General features: G+C 47.5%; 13 non-coding genes across 13 annotated transcripts; all 13 read left to right on the top strand.

Annotated features, from left to right (window-relative positions):
* Positions 1-144: 144 nt before the first annotated feature.
* Positions 145-219, top strand: Trnas-cga (transfer RNA serine (anticodon CGA)). The gene has a single exon. It is a non-coding gene; the product is annotated as a tRNA-Ser (tRNA).
* A 226-nt stretch (positions 220-445) lies between these two features.
* Trnas-cga (transfer RNA serine (anticodon CGA)) lies at positions 446-520 on the top strand. Its single transcript has one exon. It is a non-coding gene; the product is annotated as a tRNA-Ser (tRNA).
* A 527-nt stretch (positions 521-1,047) lies between these two features.
* Trnas-cga (transfer RNA serine (anticodon CGA)) lies at positions 1,048-1,122 on the top strand. Its single transcript has one exon. It is a non-coding gene; the product is annotated as a tRNA-Ser (tRNA).
* A 227-nt stretch (positions 1,123-1,349) lies between these two features.
* Positions 1,350-1,424, top strand: Trnas-cga (transfer RNA serine (anticodon CGA)). The gene has a single exon. It is a non-coding gene; the product is annotated as a tRNA-Ser (tRNA).
* Positions 1,425-1,649: 225 nt separating this feature from the next.
* Positions 1,650-1,724, top strand: Trnas-cga (transfer RNA serine (anticodon CGA)). Its single transcript has one exon. It is a non-coding gene; the product is annotated as a tRNA-Ser (tRNA).
* A 226-nt stretch (positions 1,725-1,950) lies between these two features.
* Positions 1,951-2,025, top strand: Trnas-cga (transfer RNA serine (anticodon CGA)). The gene has a single exon. It is a non-coding gene; the product is annotated as a tRNA-Ser (tRNA).
* A 226-nt stretch (positions 2,026-2,251) lies between these two features.
* On the top strand, positions 2,252-2,326 carry Trnas-cga (transfer RNA serine (anticodon CGA)). The gene has a single exon. It is a non-coding gene; the product is annotated as a tRNA-Ser (tRNA).
* Positions 2,327-2,552: 226 nt separating this feature from the next.
* On the top strand, positions 2,553-2,627 carry Trnas-cga (transfer RNA serine (anticodon CGA)). Its single transcript has one exon. It is a non-coding gene; the product is annotated as a tRNA-Ser (tRNA).
* A 226-nt stretch (positions 2,628-2,853) lies between these two features.
* Trnas-cga (transfer RNA serine (anticodon CGA)) lies at positions 2,854-2,928 on the top strand. Its single transcript has one exon. It is a non-coding gene; the product is annotated as a tRNA-Ser (tRNA).
* A 226-nt stretch (positions 2,929-3,154) lies between these two features.
* On the top strand, positions 3,155-3,229 carry Trnas-cga (transfer RNA serine (anticodon CGA)). Its single transcript has one exon. It is a non-coding gene; the product is annotated as a tRNA-Ser (tRNA).
* A 226-nt stretch (positions 3,230-3,455) lies between these two features.
* Trnas-cga (transfer RNA serine (anticodon CGA)) lies at positions 3,456-3,530 on the top strand. Its single transcript has one exon. It is a non-coding gene; the product is annotated as a tRNA-Ser (tRNA).
* A 226-nt stretch (positions 3,531-3,756) lies between these two features.
* Positions 3,757-3,831, top strand: Trnas-cga (transfer RNA serine (anticodon CGA)). The gene has a single exon. It is a non-coding gene; the product is annotated as a tRNA-Ser (tRNA).
* A 226-nt stretch (positions 3,832-4,057) lies between these two features.
* Trnas-cga (transfer RNA serine (anticodon CGA)) lies at positions 4,058-4,132 on the top strand. The gene has a single exon. It is a non-coding gene; the product is annotated as a tRNA-Ser (tRNA).
* Positions 4,133-22,227: the final 18,095 nt, after the last annotated feature.

Consider the following 22,227-nt stretch of genomic DNA (forward strand, 5'->3'; position numbering starts at 1 on the left):
GCTGTGGCTAAGCCATGTCTCCGCAATATCCTTTCTTTCAGGAGTGCTAGTTCTGCAAGGTTCGCAGGAGAGCTTCTGTAAAGTTTGGAAGGTAGGAGGCGAGGTACTGGCAGAAGTAAAGCTGTGAGTACCGGGCGTGAGTCGTGCTTCGGTAGCTCAGTTGGTAGAGCGCTTGCCCGCGAAAGGCAAAGGTCCCGAGTTCGAGTCTCGGTCGGGCACACAGTTTTAATCTGCCAGGAAGTTTCATATCAGCGCACACTCCGCTGCAGAGTGAAAATCTCATTCTGGAAACATCCCCCAGGCTGTGGCTAAGCCATGTCTCCGCAATATCCTTTCTTTCAGGAGTGCTAGTTCTGCAAGGTTCGCAGGAGAGCTTCTGTAAAGTTTGGAAGGTAGGAGGCGAGGTACTGGCAGAAGTAAAGCTGTGAGTACCGGGCGTGAGTCGTGCTTCGGTAGCTCAGTTGGTAGAGCGCTTGCCCGCGAAAGGCAAAGGTCCCGAGTTCGAGTCTCGGTCGGGCACACAGTTTTAATCTGCCAGGAAGTTTCATATCAGCGCACACTGCGCTGCAGAGTGAAAATCTCATTCTGGAAACATCCCCCAGGCTGTGGCTAAGCCATGTCTCCGCAATATCCTTTCTTTCAGGAGTGCTAGTTCTGCAAGGTTCGCAGGAGAGCTTCTGTAAAGTTTGGAAGGTAGGAGGCGAGGTACTGGCAGAAGTAAAGCTGTGAGTACCGGGCGTGAGTCGTGATTCGGTAGCTCAGTTGGTAGAGCGCTTGCCCGCGAAAGGCAAAGGTCCCGAGTTCGAGTCTCGGTCGGGCACACAGTTTTAATCTGCCAGGAAGTTTCATATCAGCGCACACTCCGCTGCAGAGTGAAAATCTCATTCTGGAAACATCCCCCAGGCTGTGGCTAAGCCATGTCTCCGCAATATCCTTTCTTTCAGGAGTGCTAGTTCTACAAGGTTCGCAGGAGAGCTTCTGTAAAGTTTGGAAGGTAGGAGGCGAGGTACTGGCAGAAGTAAAGCTGTGAGTACCGGGCGTGAGTCGTGCTTCGGTAGCTCAGTTGGTAGAGCGCTTGCCCGCGAAAGGCAAAGGTCCCGAGTTCGAGTCTCGGTCGGGCACACAGTTTTAATCTGCCAGGAAGTTTCATATCAGCGCACACTCCGCTGCAGAGTGAAAATCTCATTCTGGAAACATCCCCCAGGCTGTGGCTAAGCCATGTCTCCGCAATATCCTTTCTTTCAGGAGTGCTAGTTCTGCAAGGTTCGCAGGAGAGCTTCTGTAAAGTTTGGAAGGTAGGAGGCGAGGTACTGGCAGAAGTAAAGCTGTGAGTACCGGGCGTGAGTCGTGCTTCGGTAGCTCAGTTGGTAGAGCGCTTGCCCGCGAAAGGCAAAGGTCCCGAGTTCGAGTCTCGGTCGGACACACAGTTTTAATCTGCCAGGAAGTTTCATATCAGCGCACACTCCGCTGCAGAGTGAAAATCTCATTCTGGAAACATCCCCCAGGCTGTGGCTAAGCCATGTCTCCGCAATATCCTTTCTTTCAGGAGTGCTAGTTCTGCAAGGTTCGCAGGAGAGCTTCTGTAAAGTTTGGAAGGTAGGAGGCGAGGTACTGGCAGAAGTAAAGCTGTGAGTACCGGGCGTGAGTCGTGCTTCGGTAGCTCAGTTGGTAGAGCGCTTGCCCGCGAAAGGCAAAGGTCCCGAGTTCGAGTCTCGGTCGGGCACACAGTTTTAATCTGCCAGGAAGTTTCATATCAGCGCACACTCCGCTGCAGAGTGAAAATCTCATTCTGGAAACATCCCCCAGGCTGTGGCTAAGCCATGTCTCCGCAATATCCTTTCTTTCAGGAGTGCTAGTTCTGCAAGGTTCGCAGGAGAGCTTCTGTAAAGTTTGGAAGGTAGGAGGCGAGGTACTGGCAGAAGTAAAGCTGTGAGTACCGGGCGTGAGTCGTGCTTCGGTAGCTCAGTTGGTAGAGCGCTTGCCCGCGAAAGGCAAAGGTCCCGAGTTCGAGTCTCGGTCGGGCACACAGTTTTAATCTGCCAGGAAGTTTCATATCAGCGCACACTCCGCTGCAGAGTGAAAATCTCATTCTGGAAACATCCCCCAGGCTGTGGCTAAGCCATGTCTCCGCAATATCCTTTCTTTCAGGAATGCTAGTTCTGCAAGGTTCGCAGGAGAGCTTCTGTAAAGTTTGGAAGGTAGGAGGCGAGGTACTGGCAGAAGTAAAGCTGTGAGTACCGGGCGTGAGTCGTGCTTCGGTAGCTCAGTTGGTAGAGCGCTTGCCCGCGAAAGGCAAAGGTCCCGAGTTCGAGTCTCGGTCGGGCACACAGTTTTAATCTGCCAGGAAGTTTCATATCAGCGCACACTCCGCTGCAGAGTGAAAATCTCATTCTGGAAACATCCCCCAGGCTGTGGCTAAGCCATGTCTCCGCAATATCCTTTCTTTCAGGAATGCTAGTTCTGCAAGGTTCGCAGGAGAGCTTCTGTAAAGTTTGGAAGGTAGGAGGCGAGGTACTGGCAGAAGTAAAGCTGTGAGTACCGGGCGTGAGTCGTGCTTCGGTAGCTCAGTTGGTAGAGCGCTTGCCCGCGAAAGGCAAAGGTCCCGAGTTCGAGTCTCGGTCGGGCACACAGTTTTAATCTGCCAGGAAGTTTCATATCAGCGCACACTCCGCTGCAGAGTGAAAATCTCATTCTGGAAACATCCCCCAGGCTGTGGCTAAGCCATGTCTCCGCAATATCCTTTCTTTCAGGAGTGCTAGTTCTGCAAGGTTCGCAGGAGAGCTTCTGTAAAGTTTGGAAGGTAGGAGGCGAGGTACTGGCAGAAGTAAAGCTGTGAGTACCGGGCGTGAGTCGTGCTTCGGTAGCTCAGTTGGTAGAGCGCTTGCCCGCGAAAGGCAAAGGTCCCGAGTTCGAGTCTCGGTCGGGCACACAGTTTTAATCTGCCAGGAAGTTTCATATCAGCGCACACTCCGCTGCAGAGTGAAAATCTCATTCTGGAAACATCCCCCAGGCTGTGGCTAAGCCATGTCTCCGCAATATCCTTTCTTTCAGGAGTGCTAGTTCTGCAAGGTTCGCAGGAGAGCTTCTGTAAAGTTTGGAAGGTAGGAGGCGAGGTACTGGCAGAAGTAAAGCTGTGAGTACCGGGCGTGAGTCGTGCTTCGGTAGCTCAGTTGGTAGAGCGCTTGCCCGCGAAAGGCAAAGGTCCCGAGTTCGAGTCTCGGTCGGGCACACAGTTTTAATCTGCCAGGAAGTTTCATATCAGCGCACACTCCGCTGCAGAGTGAAAATCTCATTCTGGAAACATCCCCCAGGCTGTGGCTAAGCCATGTCTCCGCAATATCCTTTCTTTCAGGAGTGCTAGTTCTGCAAGGTTCGCAGGAGAGCTTCTGTAAAGTTTGGAAGGTAGGAGGCGAGGTACTGGCAGAAGTAAAGCTGTGAGTACCGGGCGTGAGTCGTGCTTCGGTAGCTCAGTTGGTAGAGCGCTTGCCCGCGAAAGGCAAAGGTCCCGAGTTCGAGTCTCGGTCGGGCACACAGTTTTAATCTGCCAGGAAGTTTCATATCAGCGCACACTCCGCTGCAGAGTGAAAATCTCATTCTGGAAACATCCCCCAGGCTGTGGCTAAGCCATGTCTCCGCAATATCCTTTCTTTCAGGAGTGCTAGTTCTGCAAGGTTCGCAGGAGAGCTTCTGTAAAGTTTGGAAGGTAGGAGGCGAGGTACTGGCAGAAGTAAAGCTGTGAGTACCGGGCGTGAGTCGTGCTTCGGTAGCTCAGTTGGTAGAGCGCTTGCCCGCGAAAGGCAAAGGTCCCGAGTTCGAGTCTCGGTCGGGCACACAGTTTTAATCTGCCAGGAAGTTTCATATCAGCGCACACTCCGCTGCAGAGTGAAAATCTCATTCTGGAAACATCCCCCAGGCTGTGGCTAAGCCATGTCTCCGCAATATCCTTTCTTTCAGGAGTGCTAGTTCTGCAAGGTTCGCAGGAGAGCTTCTGTAAAGTTTGGAAGGTAGGAGGCGAGGTACTGGCAGAAGTAAAGCTGTGAGTACCGGGCGTGAGTCGTGCTTCGGTAGCTCAGTTGGTAGAGCGCTTGCCCGCGAAAGGCAAAGGTCCCGAGTTCGAGTCTCGGTCGGGCACACAGTTTTAATCTGCCAGGAAGTTTCAAAATCACATTAATGTGTACATCTTTTTTCTTTACATTAGTTACAGTTAACTGGTAATACCATCACTGACACATTGAATACACCATTTGTACTGTATTTTACAAAATGTTCTGAAGCTGACTGTCATCGACCTCAATGCAGGCATGACATCGGCGAATAAGATTCTGATGCACGATGACAAATATCCCAGGTGTGTTTCGAGTCACGTCACAAGCAGCTACAATTCTGGCAACTAATTCCATCTCCGTATCCACGGGGGTCTCACGCGAAAGTGGACTTTAGATATCCACATAAGCGACGATCAAGGAGATTCAAGTCAGCTGACCTAGGAGTTAACAGACTTTGAACGCGGAATTGGAGCTAGATGCATGGGACATTGCATTTAGGAAATCGTTAGGAAATTCAGTATTCCGAGATCCACAATGTCAAGAGCGTACCGAAAATACCACATTTCAGGCATTACCTCTCACCACGGCAACGCCGTGGTTGACGGCCTTCACTTAAAGACCGAAAGCAGCAGCGTTTGCGTAGAGTTGTCCTCTGTAACAGACAAGCAGCACTGCGTGAAATAACAGCGGAAATTAACGTGGGACTTACAACGAACGTATCCGTTAGTACAGTGCGGCGAAATCTGACGTCAAAAGGCTGTGGAAGCAGCCGACCGGCGCGAGTATCTTTGCTAACAGCACGACATCTTCTGCAGCGCCTCTCCTGGTCTCTTTACGATATCCGTTGGGCCCTAGACGACTGGAAAACGTTGGCCTGGTCACATGGGTGCCGGTTTCACTTGGTTAAGAGCTGATGATAGGGTTCGAGTGCGGCGCAGACTGAAGCTGTCAACAAGGCACTCTGCAAGCAGGTGGTGGCGTGGGCTGTTTTATTCGGAGCGGATCGTGCCATCTGGTCCAACTGTCCAACTGGACTGATCATTGACTGGAAATGGTTACGTTCGGCTACATGGAGATAGCTTGCAGCATTTGTGGACTTCGTGTTTTTGGATGACCGTAGGCCATGTAACCGCGATGGTATGAAGGACATTCCGGAATATTCGTGCGAATGATTTAGCCCCCCAGACAGCCCGACATGAATTCCACCGAACATCTATACCGAGCGAGGTGGCGCAGTGGTTAGCACACTGGACTCGCATTCGGGAGGACGACGGTTCAATCCCGTCTCCGGCCATCCTGATTTAGGTTTTCCGAGATTTCCCTAAATCGTTTCAGGCAAATGCCGGGATGGTTCCTTTGAAAGGGCACGGCCGATTTTCTTCCCAATCCTTCCCTAACCCGAGCTTGCGCTCCGTCTCTAATGACCTCGTTGTCGACGGGACGTTAAACACTAACCACCACCACCGAACATCTATGCGATATTATCAGAGGTCAGATCGTGCAAAACAATCCTGCACTGGCAAAACTTACACAATTATGGATGTCTGTAGAGGCAGCGTGGCTCAGCACACGTATTTCTGGAGGGAACTTCCAACGACTTGTTGAGTCCATGCCGGGCTAAAGGAGGTCCGACACGATATTTGGAGGTATCCCAATCCTTATACCGTTGCTTCTTATAGACGACGTGATAATGAAGCATTTGTACAGTACTGGCCATTAAAATTGCTACACTAGGAAGAAATGCAGATGATAAACGGGTATTCATTGAACAAAATTACATTTTTACACAATGTCGGTGCATAGATCCTGAGAAATCAGTACCCAGAACAACCAACCCCGGCGGCAATAACGGCCTTGATACGGCTGGGAATTGAGTCACACAGAGCTTGGATGGCGTGTACAGGTACAGCTGCCCATGCAGCTTCAACACGATACCACACTTCATCAAGAGTACTCACTGGCGTATTGTGACGAGCCAGTTGCTCGGCCACCATTGAACAGACGTTTTCAATTGGTGACAGATCTGGAAAATGTGCTGGCCAGGGCAGCAGTCGAACATTTTCTGTATCCAGAAAGGCCCGTACAGGACTTACAACATGCGGTCGTGCATTAGCCTGCTGAAATGTAAGGTTTCGCAGGGATCGAATGAAGGGTAGAGCCACGGGTCGTAACACATCTGAAATGTAACATCCAATCTTCAAAGTTCCGTCAATGCGAACAATAGGTGACTGAGACGTGTAACCAATGGCACCCCATATCATCACGCCGGGTGATACGCCACTATGGCGGTGACGAATATGCGCTTTCAGTGTGCGTTCACCGCGATGTCGTCAAACACGGATGCGACCATCATGATGCTGTAAACAGAACCTGGATTCATCCGAAAAAATGACGTTTTGCCATTCGTGCACGCAGGTTCGTCGTTGAGTACACCATCGCAGGCGCTCCTGTCTGTGATGCAGCGTCAAGGGTAACCGCAGCCATGGTCTCCGAGCTGATAGTCCATGCTGCTGCCAACGTCGTCGAACTTTTCGTGCAGATGGTGGTTGTCTTGCAAACGTCCCCATCTGTTGACTCAGGGATCGAGACGTGGCTGCAAGATCCGTTAAAGCCTTGCGGGTAAGATGCCTGTCATCTCGACCGCTAGTGATACGAGGCCGTTGGAATCTATCACGGTGTTCCGTATTACCCTCCAGAACCCACCGATTCCATATTCTGCTAACAGTCATTGGATCTCGGCCAACGCGAGAAGCAACGTCGCGATACGATAAACCGCAATCGCGATAGGCTACAATCTGATCTTTATCAAAGTCGGAAACGTGATGGTACGCATTTCTACTCTGTACAGGAGGCATCACAACAACGTTTCACCAGGCAACGCCGGTCAACTGCTGTTTGTGTATGAGAAATCGGTTGGAAAATTCCCTCACGTCAGGATGTTGTAGGTGTCGCCACCGGCGCCAACCTTGTGTGAATGCTCTGAAAAGCTAGTCATTCGCATATCACAGCACCTTCTTCCTGTCGGTTAAATTTCGCGTCTGTAGCACGTCTTCTTCGCAGTGTAGCAATTTTAGTGGCCAGTAGTGTATAACGACTGAATTCACGATATTCAGCGACTTATGGGGCTATAAGGCAAGTTCGTTTATTTGGATAGATGCGTAAGGGGGCCTGAAGACGGCATAATGAAACTGGTTGGCTTCACGATAATATAAAATAATATCTTGAAGGAGACGGCTGTTGGCAAATTTTCTGATATTGACGAATATTTTATTAAAGTTGAGGGAGCAGCATTTAAAGAGCTAACTACATCTGCTTACCTTATGAGTACGTCTCCTGGTGTAGGAGATGGTTAGTTACCACGAAGTATGCCTTAGAGCATAGTGTAATCACCAGAAGTGTCTGTACAACGGCCGTGAAACGCTTCGTAGTACGATAAAGGCGGACCATTGACTAAAATCACTCCACCTGTCCTCACTGTGCGACCTTTTCGGCAGACAGAGGCTCTCGTGATCACTTCGCCCCTCTGCCTGGCACTGAAGCTGTTGCAGCAACTTGAGGAATTCATTCCGGTGTTGTTTGTAACCTTTGTTGCTCTCGCCGGGACGACGGCAATTTCATTAGCTCTAAAAGCTGGCTACAGGCTCACCGGCGCGCCGCGCTGTGGCTGGCTCGGGACAAAGAGACAATACCATTACCGCCGCTTTACGGCCGCAGCCGGCAGCGAGCACGGCTAACCACCTGCCGCCGTTCCCGTGTTCCTAGGCGGCTGTCCCGAGGACGCTCAGTCATACGCGCGTGTCTCTAGACACCTCATCTTTCACGATTCGTTGCGCCCTATCTGCTTAAAATGATGGAAGATATTCGAAATTTGAAGAAAAATAAATTGAGGTGCTAGAACGAAATGTCAACAGGGGAAATGTTAAGACAAAGAAAATGGTATGGTAATAGTAAAGACAGTTGCAGCATACAGAGAAATCAAAACAACTATCAGCGAAATATAAACTTAGTCTGTTAATGCTGGTAATTCCACTTTCTTTTTTTTTCTTTTCCTGTAGGCCTTTATCCCGCAGGAACGCAGGGTCGGCCGTGTTATTACGGATTTGGCAATGTTAGTGGCAGAGGGAGGCCAGATGTCCTTCCTGCCGCCACCCCGAACCCCCCAGGACGGAGTAAGTGTACCCCAGCTGTCTGTGTCTAGTGTAAGTCATGAAATACGAGGTGCATTCAAGATATAAGGCCTCCGATTCTAATTAACTACTCACCCGAAATCGATGAAACTGGCGTTACTTCTCTACGTAATCGCCTTGCAGACGTACACGTTTTTCACAACGCTGACGCCATGATTCCATGGCAGCGGCGAAGGCTTCTTTAGGAGTCTGTTTTGACCACTGGAAAATCTCTGAGGCAATAGCAGCACGGCTTGTGAATGTGCGGCCACGAAGAGTGTCTTTCATTGTTGGAAAAAGCCAAAAGTCACTAGGAGCCAGGTCAGGTGAGTAGGGAGCATGAGGAATCACTTCCAAGTTGTTATCACGAAGAAACTGTTGCGTAACGTTAGCTCGATGTGCGGGTGCGTTGTCTTGGTGAAACAGCACACGCGCAGCACTTCCCGGACGTTTTGTTGCAGTGCAGGAAGGAATTTGTTCTTCAAAACATTTTCGTAGGATGCACCTGTTACCGTAGTGCCCTTTGGAACGCAATCGGTAAGGATTACGCCCTCACTGTCCCAGAACATGGACACCATCATTTTTTCAGCACTGGCGGTTACCTGAAATTATTTTGGTGGCGGTAAATATGTGTGCTTCCATTGAGTTGACTGGCGCTTTGTTTCTGGATTGAAAAATGGCATCCACGTCTCATCCATTGTCACAACCGACGAAAAGGATATCCCATTCATGCTGTCGTTGCGCGTCAACATTGCTTGGCAACATGCCACACGGGCAGCCATGTGGTCGTCCGTCAGCATTCGTGGCACCCACCTGGATGACACTTTTCGCATTTTCAGGTCGTTATGCAGGATTGAGTGCACAGAACCCACAGAAATGCCAACTCTGGAGGCGATCTGTTCAACAGTCATTCGGCGATCCCCCAAAACAATTCTCTCCACTTTCTCGATAATCTCGTCAGACCGGTTTGTGCGAGCCCGAGGTTGTTTCGGTTTGTTTTCACACGATGTTCTGCCTTCATTAAACTGTCGCACCCACGAACGCACTTTCGACACATCCATAACTCCATCACCACATGTCTCCTTCAACTGTCGATGAATTTCAATTGGTTTCACACCACGCAAATTCAGAAAACGGATGATTGCACGCTGTTCAAGTAAGGAAAAGTCACCATTTTAAGTATTTAAAACAGTTCTCATTTTCGCAGCTGGCGGTAAAATTGCATCTGCCGTACGGTGCTGCCATCTCTGGGCCGTATTGACAATGAACGCGGCCTCATTTTAAAACAATGTATATGTTTCTATCTCCCTCCAGTCCGGAGAAAAAAAATCGGAGGCCTTAGAACTTGAATGCACCTCGTAGTGCGAACGTTTTCAAATGTCTGTGAGTCGCGTAACTGAGATGGAACGTGGGGACCAGCTCGGTATTCACCTAGCGGAATGTGGAAAACCGCCTAAAAACCACATCCAGGCTGGCCGGCATACTGGCCCTCGTCGTTAATCCGCCGGGTGGATTCGATCTGGGGCCGGCGCGCCTACCCGAGTGCAGGAAGCAGCGCATTATCGCTCTCAAAAGAGAGAGCGCATAGGTGAAAAGCGTGCGTTAACGGCCGCTACGAGGTGGATTAACTATCGGCTGACGTGTTAGAAGAAGAAATGAGAGGCAGTTCGGGAGACATAGGAGTTGCAGAATTAGAATCAGTTAGGCAGAACTGCACAAGTCTGGCGACCGCATAAGGAAGAAGTGATAGGCAACATTCCCTCGAAATTTCTAGAATTGCTAGGGGAAACCACAACCAGAAGACCAAAATGATCTGAAGGTCTATGCGATTGGAAACATGCCATAAAGAGTTCAGGAAATCATCATTTACACAACCCCGAAGATAGAAAGGGCAGATAAATGCAAGAACTATCGAGGAAGCAGCTTAGCAGCTCATGAATCCAAATTGATGGCAAGGGTAATCGACAGATGAATGGAAAAGAAAACTCATTTCCTGCTCAGTACCGATAATTTTGCCCTTAGGTAGATGCCCCAGAATGGTAGTTCTGACGTTTTGCGTGACAATGGAAGTAAGAATACACAAAAATCAAGTTATCTTCAAAGAATGCGATGATCTAGAAAAAACATTCGGCAACTTATTGAAAGTTGCCTTTTCGTTCGGCAAGTGCATTTTCACCCACTACATTTCGCTTGTAGCAGACCACGACAGTTGTTTTTGCATACAGGGCTTATCTCCACAACACTCATCTCCGACTGAATAAATAACCTCTTTGAGCAACCTCTTCTCATTTCCATTCAGACACTTTCGCATCTTTGGAGCTCGTTTTGTCTTTCAGCCAATGAGAAGCTTCCACGATTTGAAGGCCACAAGTGGTCATTTGTTTGAACGTGTTTACGTCACTCTGTATTCTGTTGTTGTAGTGTTGAGAAGAAATTTAGTGACGTTATTTCAGATACTCGCCGTGGTAAGGCTTATGTGAATCAGCTGTGTTATTCCGGAACTGCTTGCTAAATTTCTGCACATTTTACTTGCGATTACTCCGCCGTCAGGGTTGTGGCAGTATTCATCCGCCTGGCGAGATGGGAAGATGTAGTTTGCTCAGTTTTCCCCTCAATGGAAGCTGATAATAGTGACGAATGTTATCTTTTGAGTCCGTCGTGTTGTAAAGTCAAAGTTAACATCCTCTTCTGGAAAAAAAGAGTTGCTGTCTTATTGTGTACTGAGAACTTAGCATTCTTATTGCTTACTGTGAAATTCACGCAAATTCGTCTTGCTTTGGGGACAATAGGGTCTTATAAATCAGGTATATTTTTTTTGGTAAAATATATTTATTTATCAATGAACATTTGGAAATTTGTCGTAATGTTTAATGGGACCAAACTGCTGATGTTATCGGTCGCTAGGCTTACGCACTACTTAATCTAACTTAAGCTAACTTACACTAAGGACAACACACACACCCATGCCCGAGGGAGGACTCGAAACTCCGACGGGGGGACCGTGACAAGACGCCGTAGACCGCGCGGCTACCCTGCGCGGCAATGAACTTTCTCCTGAATTACACTGTCCAGTCACATTCATGTGATCACCTGTCAAAAGCCTCTATAACCACCTTATGCAGTGCGGACCGCTGCGAAACGAGCAGGAAGACAGTGATTGAGGTTCTGGAAGGTATCGGCAGGGATGTAGTCCGGGCCGACTCCGTTGCAGTTGCCAGCTGTGCTAGATTTCTAGGTTGGAGGATCACAGTAGAACTGTCCGATCGAAGTGGCCTCACAGATTCTCGATTAGGGTGAAATCCAGGGAGCTTGGTGGCCAGAGGAGTACTGTAAACACATCCTGATGCTCTTCGAACCACACACAAAAAATGTGAACTGTGTAGCTCGTTGCACTGCCATGCTGGGAGATACCGTCGTTCCGGGAAAGACCAACTGGAATTAGGGATGGACATGGTGAGTAGATGCCTAAGTTTGTTGATCCATTGTGCCTTCCACAATGACGAAATCACCCAGGGAATGCTACGGAGACATTCCCAGAACCCTACGCTCCCTCCTGCGACCCGGACCTATCCAACAATAGGTGCAGGGTGTTGGTTTGAGACGTTTCACGCCAATGGAGTACAATACGTGATTCATCTGAAAAAGCTAACTGTCGCCTCTCAGTTGCGATATTCGCGTGGAAATTCCAGCCTTCGTCACCTTTGAGCAGCGGTCATAAAGGGTATTTGAAGCAGGCGCCTGCGTGGAGTCCCATACGTAGCAACGTTCCCTGAACGGTCGATGAGAAGAGACTGTTGCTGGCCGGCCCATTGTTCATCTAGGCGGCCAGTTGCTCGACAGTTACACTTCTATTCTCCTGTACACACCTCCGCAGCCGTCGTTCGTCTCTATCACCTATGGCCCATGGCGCAACACAGTTGCCTCTACGACTGGTTTGTATAGGGTCATTTGGCCATGCACGGTATACTTTAAGGACGGCGACACGTGAACAGTTTACAAACTTAGCCATTTCGGACATGCTTCCATCCCGGCCCGAAAGCCAATAATCACGTCCCCTTTGGACTTTATATAAATCGCACCATTTTAGAAATACGAGAACAACTGCACTGTTCCCGCGTCCCCTTCCCCCCCCCCCCCCAAATATGCTTTATATACCGTTCACTACTAGTGCTGCTACTTGCCGTCGGTCGGTTGTTATTCCACGTTGAAATCGAAAGCAAGCTGTAGTCATATTAATGTGGATGAGTCGTGGATTTCCCCCTAAACCAAGTTATTCTATATCTACATCGGTAAAGATACTCCGCAAGCCACAGTACGGTGTGTGGCGGACTGTATTCTGTACCACTATTAGTCATTTCATTCCTGTTCCACTTACAAATAGAGCGAGAGAAAAATGACTATCTACACCAGGCTGTTCCAACCGAGCTCCAGGGAGCCGGAGCGCTCCGGAGCGCTCACTGCGGCAGCTCGGAGCCCGCGTGGAGGGGGAAAGCGAACTCACTGCCCCCTGGCCGCATGCAGCCGCAACTGACGCAATAATCCGTGTTCAATGACAGCTATGACTAGCCGCGGGAGCCCTGTACCTCTATTGGAGGATACCTTTCTGTTCATTGAGAGGGGTGGTCGTACGCAGTGTCTTGTATGCCATAAAGTATTTAATTCTGTGAAGAGGTAAAATATACGACGACATTATACACGTCTTCAAGTAGCGCACTACGATCAGGTAGAAGGCGTTTCACGCAGAGAACTGGTAGCCAGGCTTAAGAACGACATACCAGGAGACCTAAGTCTAAAAACGGTTTCGTAATACGGAGGGTATCAAAACGTGCAACATAGTTCGTGTTCTGTAATGCGTTTATAATTTTCAGGCGAATGAGAGTAGAGAAAACACTACTGAATGTGCCATTCGAGTAAGCTACAGGGTCGCTCACATCACTGTGAGGTCGCTACAGGAAAAAGGCGGAGAGCTTTGTTGCATTTTCGCTAGCGCTTGACGAAAGCACCGACATATCGGACTGTGCCTAGCTTGCAGTCTCTGTGCGTGATTTCGACATGGAGCTGCAAGTAAATGATGAACTCTTGGATGTGGTATCATCCGATTACAGCGCGACAGGACGTGACATTTTTAAAGCTGTTTGTGAATCAGTGGACAATATCAATTTGCCGTGGGATAAGCTCCATTCTGTAGCGGGAGACGGTGCACCAAAAATGATCGGGCGTCACCCAGGTTTTGCTTCTCGTTTGAAAAATAAACTCGGGGACGAACTCGGGAAAGACATTTTGACTCTTCATTGTTTTATTCACCAAGAGGCACTGTGTGCTGAAACAGTAGAGCCTGGTGGCGTAATGAAAGATGTCGTGAAGTGTGTGAATTCTGTGCGGCGTCAAAGTATGAATCATCGCCAATTCAAAGAATTCCTGAAAGATATGGAAGCGGAGTATGGGGATATACCTTACCACAGTACAGTTCGTTAGCTGAGTCGGGGAAAAGTTCTTGATGTTTTCTTTGCCATTTGTGAGGAAGTATCCCTTTTTCTCGAAATGAAAGGCAAAGAAATGCGTTGTCTGTAAGGTATAAAATGGATATCAGACCTGGCGTTCCTAGCTGACATAACTATGCATCTCAGTAATTCAAATCTGTCATTGCAGGGCAAAGGGCAGCTAATCGTTGACATGCACAGCCAGATCAAAGCGTTCATGGAAAAGTTACGTTTATTTGAGAGGCAGATGAGTAATGGACATTTAACGTTCTTCAATCGTCTTGCTTCTTTAAAACTACCTGAAGGTACTACTTTCGGCGATTACCAAGCAAAGTTAAAGCAGCTCATCACGTCGTTTGAAACACGATTCCAAGACCTCACTAGTTTGGAAATGGGACTTAAGGTGTTCAGCGCTCCTTTTTCAGTTTCCCCCGATGACCTGTCATCGTCACTTCAATTGGAGATTATTGATTTGCAAAATTCAACTTTGTTGAAAGAGAGGTACTGCAACACGTTGAATTTGTCTCGATGGTATCGTACATTACAGCAAAAACCATTTCCCAAGATTCACAACAATGCCGCTCAGATCATGTGCATGTTTGGATGTATACATTGTTGTGAGCTGCTTTTCTCAGCAATGAAGAGTAAAAAGTGAGGAACAATCGTTTCTTCAGGATGCAACAATGAAGGCCATCCTCAGCATTAACGCTGCCAACACTTTGACGCCTGATATTTCCGATCTTGTAATGAAAAGAAAATGTCAAGCTAGAGAGGCCCAATAAATGTAGTATGCAATTTCTTGTAAAACAGTTGTTTCTTATTTATTTTGTGAACATCGTATATATTCTGGTGTAGCAAGTCACAACGTCTTAGCAGCTAAGAGTATGAGGTTGTCGACCTTGTAAGACGCAGCTAGCACATCAGAACGCTTGCCTTGCCGCCTGCCCCAGCCAGCCGTGCCAGGTGCCGGCCCACTTGAATGGTCACAGCGAGCGACAAGGCTCCCTGGAGCAGGGAGCGCTCCGCGGCTCACGACAGAGCCGACGAGCTGGAACAGCCTGATCTACACTATTGGCCATTAAAATTGCTACACTACGAAGATGACGTGCTACAGACACGAAATTTAACCGACGGGAAGAAGATGCTGTGATATGCAAATGATTAGCTTTTCAGAGGATTCACATAAGATTGGCGCCGGTTGCGACACCTACAACGTGCTGACATGAGGAAAGTTTCCAACCGATTTCTCATAAACAAACAGCAGTTGACCGGCGTTGCCTGGTGAAACGTTGTTGTGATGCTTCGTGTAACGAGGAGAAATGCGTACTATCACGTTTCCGACTTTGATAAAGGCCAGATTGTAGCCTACCGCGATTGAGGTTTATCGTATCGCGACATTGCTGCTCGCGTTGGTCGAGATCCAATGACTGTTAGGAGAATATGGAATCGGTGGGTTCAGGAGGGTAATACGGAACGCCGTGCTGGACCCCAACGGCCTCGTATCACTAGCATTCGAGATGATAGGCATCTTATCCGCATGGCTGTAACGGATCGTCTCGATCCCTGAGTGAAGAGATTTGGACGTTTGCAAGACAACAACCATCTGCACGAACAGTTCGACGACGTTTGCAGCAGCATGGGCTATCAGCTCGGAGACCATGGCTGCAGTTACCATTGACGCTGCATCACAGACAGGAGCGCCTGCGACGGTGTACTCCACGACGAACCTGGGTGCACGAATTGTAAAACGTCATTTTTTCGGATGAATCCAGGTTCTGTTTACAGCATCATGATGGTGGCATCCGTGTTTGGCGACATCGCGTTGAACGCACATTGGAAGCTTGTATTCTTCATCGCCCCACTGGCGTATCACCCGGCGTAATGGTATGGGGTGCCATTGGTTACACGTCTAGGTCACCTCTTGTTCGCATTGACGGCACTTTGAACAGTGGAAGTTACGTTTGAGATGTGTTACGACCCGTGGCTCTACCCTTTATTCGATCCCCGCAAAACCCTACATTTCAGCAGGATAATGCACGACCGCATGTTGCAGGTCCTGGATGGGCCTTTCTGGATACAGAATATGTTCGACTGCTGTCCTGGCCAGCACGTCCTCCAGATCTCTTACCAATTGAAAACGTCTGGTCAATGGTGGCCGAGCAACTGGCTCGTCACAATACGCCAGTCAGTACTCTTGATGAAGTGTGGTATCATGTTGAAGCTGCATGGGCAGCTGTACCTGTACACGGCATCAAAGCTCTGTTTACCTCAATGCCCAGGCGTATCAAGGCCGTTATTACGGCCTGAGGTGGTTGTTCTGGGTACTGATTTCTAAGGATTTATGCACCCAAATTGCGTGAAAATATAATCACATGTCAGTTCTAGTATAATATATTTGTCCAATGAATACCCGTTTATCATCTGCATTTCTTCTTGGTGTAACAATTTTAATAGCTAGTAGTGTATGTGCCTCCAAATGAGCCTTGTTTTCTCGTATTCCTTTGTTACTTATGCGTGATTCAGAGTCATGCTATTTCGCCGTCATGTTAGTTCAACTTTTTGATTCTAATCGTGACTCACCCACATTCCTTTCTGTCATAGGCCCTGACTTAATCTTGCGAGTCCATTGTATCAGAAATAAGGTTTCAGATTCAGAAAGCTAGGTCGATGACAGCGGTTCCGGTAATCGTCGCCTAGTAAACGTTCTGCCGAATAATCTGGGCATCTTACTGTGATGTTGGGTGGAAAAGATATTCGTGAGTTACGAGTTGATTTTGATGTTTAAATTTATTCCTTCGTGCTTAGTCGATGACTAGGCCCTACATGCCTTAGGGAACAGCTTCATGAGCATTGCTGGTGGCTACAAGTAGTATGCAAACACTTGTTTAGTTATGGATCGGCTTACTGGTCACTGTTCAAATGACTGCTATGCAAAACCCAGTTTCAGACACTACTGCATTTTGTACGTATGTGGTATGTGCATGTGTGTGACTGTCCTGTTAATTATTACGGCTCATACTTCACTTCCAGTTTCATTCAGGGGCTTGAAGTTCATACATAACGCACAGCATCATCCTCCACTGCTCATGGGAGTAGTTCACTTTTTATCACAACACATAGCTTATAATGGAATAGTACAAATTTTATGAAAAAAGTTTTACAATGAAATGAATTCTCTTAGCTGCATACAGGCGTTGATATAAGTCAACGGGGGACAGTTGAAAATGTGTGCTACGACCGGAACTCGAACCCGGGATCTCCTTCTTACATGGCATACGCACTATCAATTTTTTCTTTTTTTTTTTGCATTTTGTTCGTTGCGTTTGGTCTGCACGGACGTCACAAGACATCCATTCACGTTGATGTTGATTCCTTTTGTTCAGTTTTTTTATTACAGAGGGAAAATTTTACGGTTTTCCATCTAAGCCACTGAGGACCACTGCAGGGACTTTCTCTGGCACGCGTCCCGCGAGTCCCACATTCGCAACTTATTGTCCCGCACTTTATTCATAGTGCCCCTGCCCATCATACTTATTACTCGCGGCGTTACCGCCGATTCCCGTAAGCGTTCGGGCACTGTTTGTGCATCCGCACAGAAGAAGATGGTCAAATGGCCAGTGAGCCTTAACTATATATATATATATATATACACTCCTGGAAATTGAAATAAGAACACCGTGAATTCATTGTCCCAGGAAGGGGAAACTTTATTGACACATTCCTGGGGTCAGATACATCACATGATCACACTGACAGAACCACAGGCACATAGACACAGGCAACAGAGCATGCACAATGTCGGCACTAGTACAGTGTATATCCACCTTTCGCAGCAATGCAGGCTGCTATTCTCCCATGGAGACGATCGTAGAGATGCTGGATGTAGTCCTGTGGAACGGCTTGCCATGCCATTTCCACCTGGCGCCTCAGTTGGACCAGCGTTCGTGCTGGACGTGCAGACCGCGTGAGACGACGCTTCATCCAGTCCCAAACATGCTCAATGGGGGACAGATCCGGAGATCTTGCTGGCCAGGGTAGTTGACTTACACCTTCTAGAGCACGTTGGGTGGCACGGGATACATGCGGACGTGCATTGTCCTGTTGGAACAGCAAGTTCCCTTGCCAGTCTAGGAATGGTAGAACGATGGGTTCGATGACGGTTTGGATGTACCGTGCACTATTCAGTGGCCCCTGGACGATCACCAGTGGTGTACGGCCAGTGTAGGAGATCGCTCCCCACACCATGATGCCGGGTGTTGGCCCTGTGTGCCTCGGTCGTATGCAGTCCTGATTGTGGCGCTCACCTGCACGGCGCCAAACACGCATACGACCATCATTGGCACCAAGGCAGAAGCGACTCTCATCGCTGAAGACGACACGTCTCCATTCGTCCCTCCATTCACGCCTGTCGCGACACCACTGGAGGCGGGCTGCACGATGTTGGGGCGTGAGCGGAAGACGGCCTAACGGTGTGCGGGACCGTAGCCCAGCTTCATGGAGACGGTTGCGAATGGTCCTCGCCGATACCCCAGGAGCAACAGTGTCCCTAATTTGCTGGGAAGTGGCGGTGCGGTCCCCTACGGCACTGCGTAGGATCCTACGGTCTTGGCGTGCATCCGTGCGTCGCTGCGGTCCGATCCCAGGTCGACGGGCACGTGCACCTTCCGCCGACCACTGGCGATAACATCGATGTACTGTGGAGACCTCACGCCCCACGTGTTGAGCAATTCGGCGGTACGTCCACCCGGCCTCCCGCATGCCCACTATACGCCCTCGCTCAAAGTCCGTCAACTGCACATACGGTTCACGCACACGGTGTCGCGGCATGCTACCAGTGTTAAAGACTGCGATGGAGCTCCGTATGCCACGGCAAACTAGCTGACACTGACGGCGGCGGTGCACAAATGCTGCGCAGCTAGCGCCATTCGACGGCCAACACCGCGGTTCCTGGTGTGTCCGCTGTGCCGTGCGTGTGATCATTGCTTGTACAGCCCTCTCGCAGTGTCCGGAGCAAGTATGGTGGGTCTGACACACCGGTGTCAATGTGTTCTTTTTTCCATTTCCAGGAGTGTATATATATATGTGAAGATGGTGTTTGTTCTACATTACATGTCCAATAATCAACAACAAACAATAAGAATGACAGATGAGGAGAGATGTCCTCGGACAAAGAAAGAGCGTAAGGTAAGGATGCAGCCTTTCTCCACTACCGCCAAATCTGTACTTCGAAGAAGTAAAAGAAAGTTTAAGAGTGGGATTAATATTCAGGATGAGAAGTTATAAACCATAAGATTCGGTTATGTCATTGCTATTCTCAGTTAAAATGAGAAAGAATTACAGGACCTGTTAAATGGAATGAACACAAAGTAAACCAAGGAAACACGACAGCAATGAGGAGTAGCAGAAGCGAGGTTAACGATAAACTTAACATATAAATTGGGGACCACATAGTAGACAAAATGAAGGAATTCTGCTACCAACGAAGTAACAGAAAGCATGGCAGAAGGAGCAAGGAGAACACAAAAAGCAGACTAATACTGGCGGAAAAGGCATTCCTATCCAAGAGAATTCTACAAGTGCCAAACATAGGCCTTAATTTTAGGAAGAAATTTGTAAGAATGTACGTCTGTGGTAGTGAATCGCCGACTGTGTAAAAACGTGAAAAGAAGAGAGTCGATACGTGAGATGTAGTGCTACGGAAGGATTGTGAAATAAGTTTAGATATGGTGAGGTCGTGCCCAGAATCAGTGAAGAAAGGAACTTGAGGAAAACATTTATAGGAAGAAGGGAGAGGATGAAAGGGCACCGAGGGAAAAACTGTAGAAGCAACAATTTGGAATAAAATATCCAAAAAATAACCTATGATATTGGATCAAAGTGCTGCTCTGAGATGAATAGAGAGGAAATCGTGATGGACTGCATCATAGAAGTTAGTAGATGATTTAAAACATAATCTACAGAGAGATGAACAACGGCCCTATTTCTACATCACGAAAAAAAACATTATGTTAAGTCCTGCCATAACTGCTTGTGTTTTATTGTACAACTGCTGTATTCAGGCCTTGCAGTCCATTTTCCAGTAGATTTGAACGTCTAATACTAAAAAAAACAGTCAACCGTTCAACGGGTAGGAGTGGGTATGCACAGGCGAAGAAACTTAAGAACACGGATGTGGAAGGGTGCGAAAAAATACAGTATATCCGTTATAAGATCCCGTGACGAACATGGTTTATCGTCTCTGCTTCAGTTGCGGCTTGAAAGTGCAGTGGGTATTTTTTCGTCTTTCTCTGAGCTATTCAAATAAAATACGCCGTATTCTGTGAATGAATTGGTGTATATAGTTAAAACCTAGTCCAGTATCGTTTCAATTAGTTCTTCCACTCCCAGTGGTATCTGAATCAAACCACTGTTTTATTAATTTACCGATGCCTATCGCGTAAAACCATCGATGCTGTTGGAAGACAGAGACTTCAAGTAGTACATTAAGGTATTTGTATACACGTAGTGCAATGTAGCAGTTGCTTAAAGCGATAGAAGCAACAGTCGGCGCGGAGTTTTTGCTACACGATAGTAGGATATTTGTGTCTACAAATTTTAGTTGCATAATTCACATGGTGTGTGGTTTTTGCATAGTGATCATATTGAGGATATCATTGGCAGTGAAAGTAACTAAATCTAAACTTTGTGCAAGCGCTTTTGTGAGTAGTATCTAAGGGAAATCACTGAGGCTTCTTGTTCTTTTACGATTAATTTTGTAATTGGATGTAAATTTACTATATTGCGCTTTTTGGGACTGCAAGTTGTTTTAGGAATTATGTGATGTGGAAATCTCAAGACGTTATCTATGATCTAAACGTCCGTCTTTTAGAAGAAGAAATTCCGAGTGATTTGAGTTGAGGAACAGCTGAGATAAAAACTGACACTGAGGATGCTTCTGCTGAAGGTTCCGCATCAGGAAAGTTGATCAGGCACTTCAACTCCTTTGCAAGCTCATCAACTTCTCATTAAAATTGCAGCTCAGGATGATGTCGATCACGACAAGGCAGAGGAGCCTGCTGTGGTAAACTCACGAGTAAGATGTTTTACATCGTACAAATTAGGAGCTGCGCGTGGTCTCTCTGAAGGGGCCGGGCTCAGTGTTGATGTAAGCTGTAAATCTCCCGTGGAAACGTTTCTGAACTTGTTTCCACAGGAAATGATGGCAGATTGATAACATGTCCCAATGGTTCCAAAGTGAAACCACATCCATAAAACAATCGGCTGTTTGATTTTCTATAATGTCTTGCTTTCTTCATTATTTAGATGATAATGAAGGTAAGTTTTGTGAAAAAATTTTAAATTATATTTTTTTCGTATTTTTGAGCCCTTCAGCGATAAGGAACTTCTAAAGTTTTTCATAAATTCCAGAATTCCAGTATTCCTCCCGTCCTTATAACGAAGTGGCGATTCCACCGATTCTAGCCTTAAGACTTCAGTTCGAACTTTAGAAATTGTTACATTTAACAGAAAATTATTGCTAACCCGAAAACATTTTCAGTCGACTTTGTTAACAGACAAATGTTAAACGTAAATCTTTTCGTCACGCACCACTTGCTTAAATCTGAAATATTACTACATTTCATGTGCTGACGCCTTACTTCAAGCTCACGATCAAATAAGGCTTAGGTAATGGGAGTGTTTGCTTAAAACGATTGTGGGAGATGAACTTTACCCGAAATGCATTTTCAGACTGATGAAGTTTGGGTTTCACCCTCATGGCCATGTGAATAGCCAGATTGACCACTACTGGTCCACCGAGAAGTTTCACACTGCGCATCAATTTCCTACTCACAATAAATAAAAGTGAAATATGGTGCGCGGTTTCTTTTAGTTGAAATATCGGGCCAATGTTCCTTTAAAGATCGGTGAATGCAATCTTCACCGGCCGTTGTGTCCGACCGGTTCCAGGCGCTTCAGTCTGGAACCGCGCGACCGCTACGGTCGCAGGTTCTAATCCTGCTTCGGGCATGTACGAGGGCTGTCCACAAAGTACATTACGTTTTGGAATTAAAAATAAATAAAGTATCGGAAATTTTTTTTATTATATACAGATGAAAGCCACACTTAAGTACTACTTTTCTACATAGTTGCCATTTAAATTAAGGCACTTATCGTAGCGATGGACGAGCTTGGAAATTCCTTCGTCATAAAATTCGTCCGCCTGCGCCTTCAACCACGTGGTTACCTCTTCTTTTGGGACAGAAAAGGTGTGATTTTTGTGGATTTCCTGGAAAGAGGCACTACAATAAACTCTCATAGGTATTGCACAACCTCAGAAGAGCAATGCAAAACAAGCGCAGGGGAAATTTGGGCTCAAAGATCTTGCTGATTCACGACAACGCCCGGGCCCACACGGCAAATGCCACTCGTGAAGTTCTCGAATCTTTTAAGTGGGAGTTGTTTCCTCATCCACCGTACAGTCCTGACCTGGCACCGAGCGACTTCCACTTATTCCCAGCAATGAAGAAGTGGTTGGCTATGCAGCGTTTTGATGAC

This window comes from Schistocerca cancellata, chromosome 5 (assembly GCF_023864275.1).
Source record: "Schistocerca cancellata isolate TAMUIC-IGC-003103 chromosome 5, iqSchCanc2.1, whole genome shotgun sequence".
NCBI classification, from domain to species: Eukaryota; Metazoa; Arthropoda; class Insecta; order Orthoptera; family Acrididae; genus Schistocerca; species Schistocerca cancellata.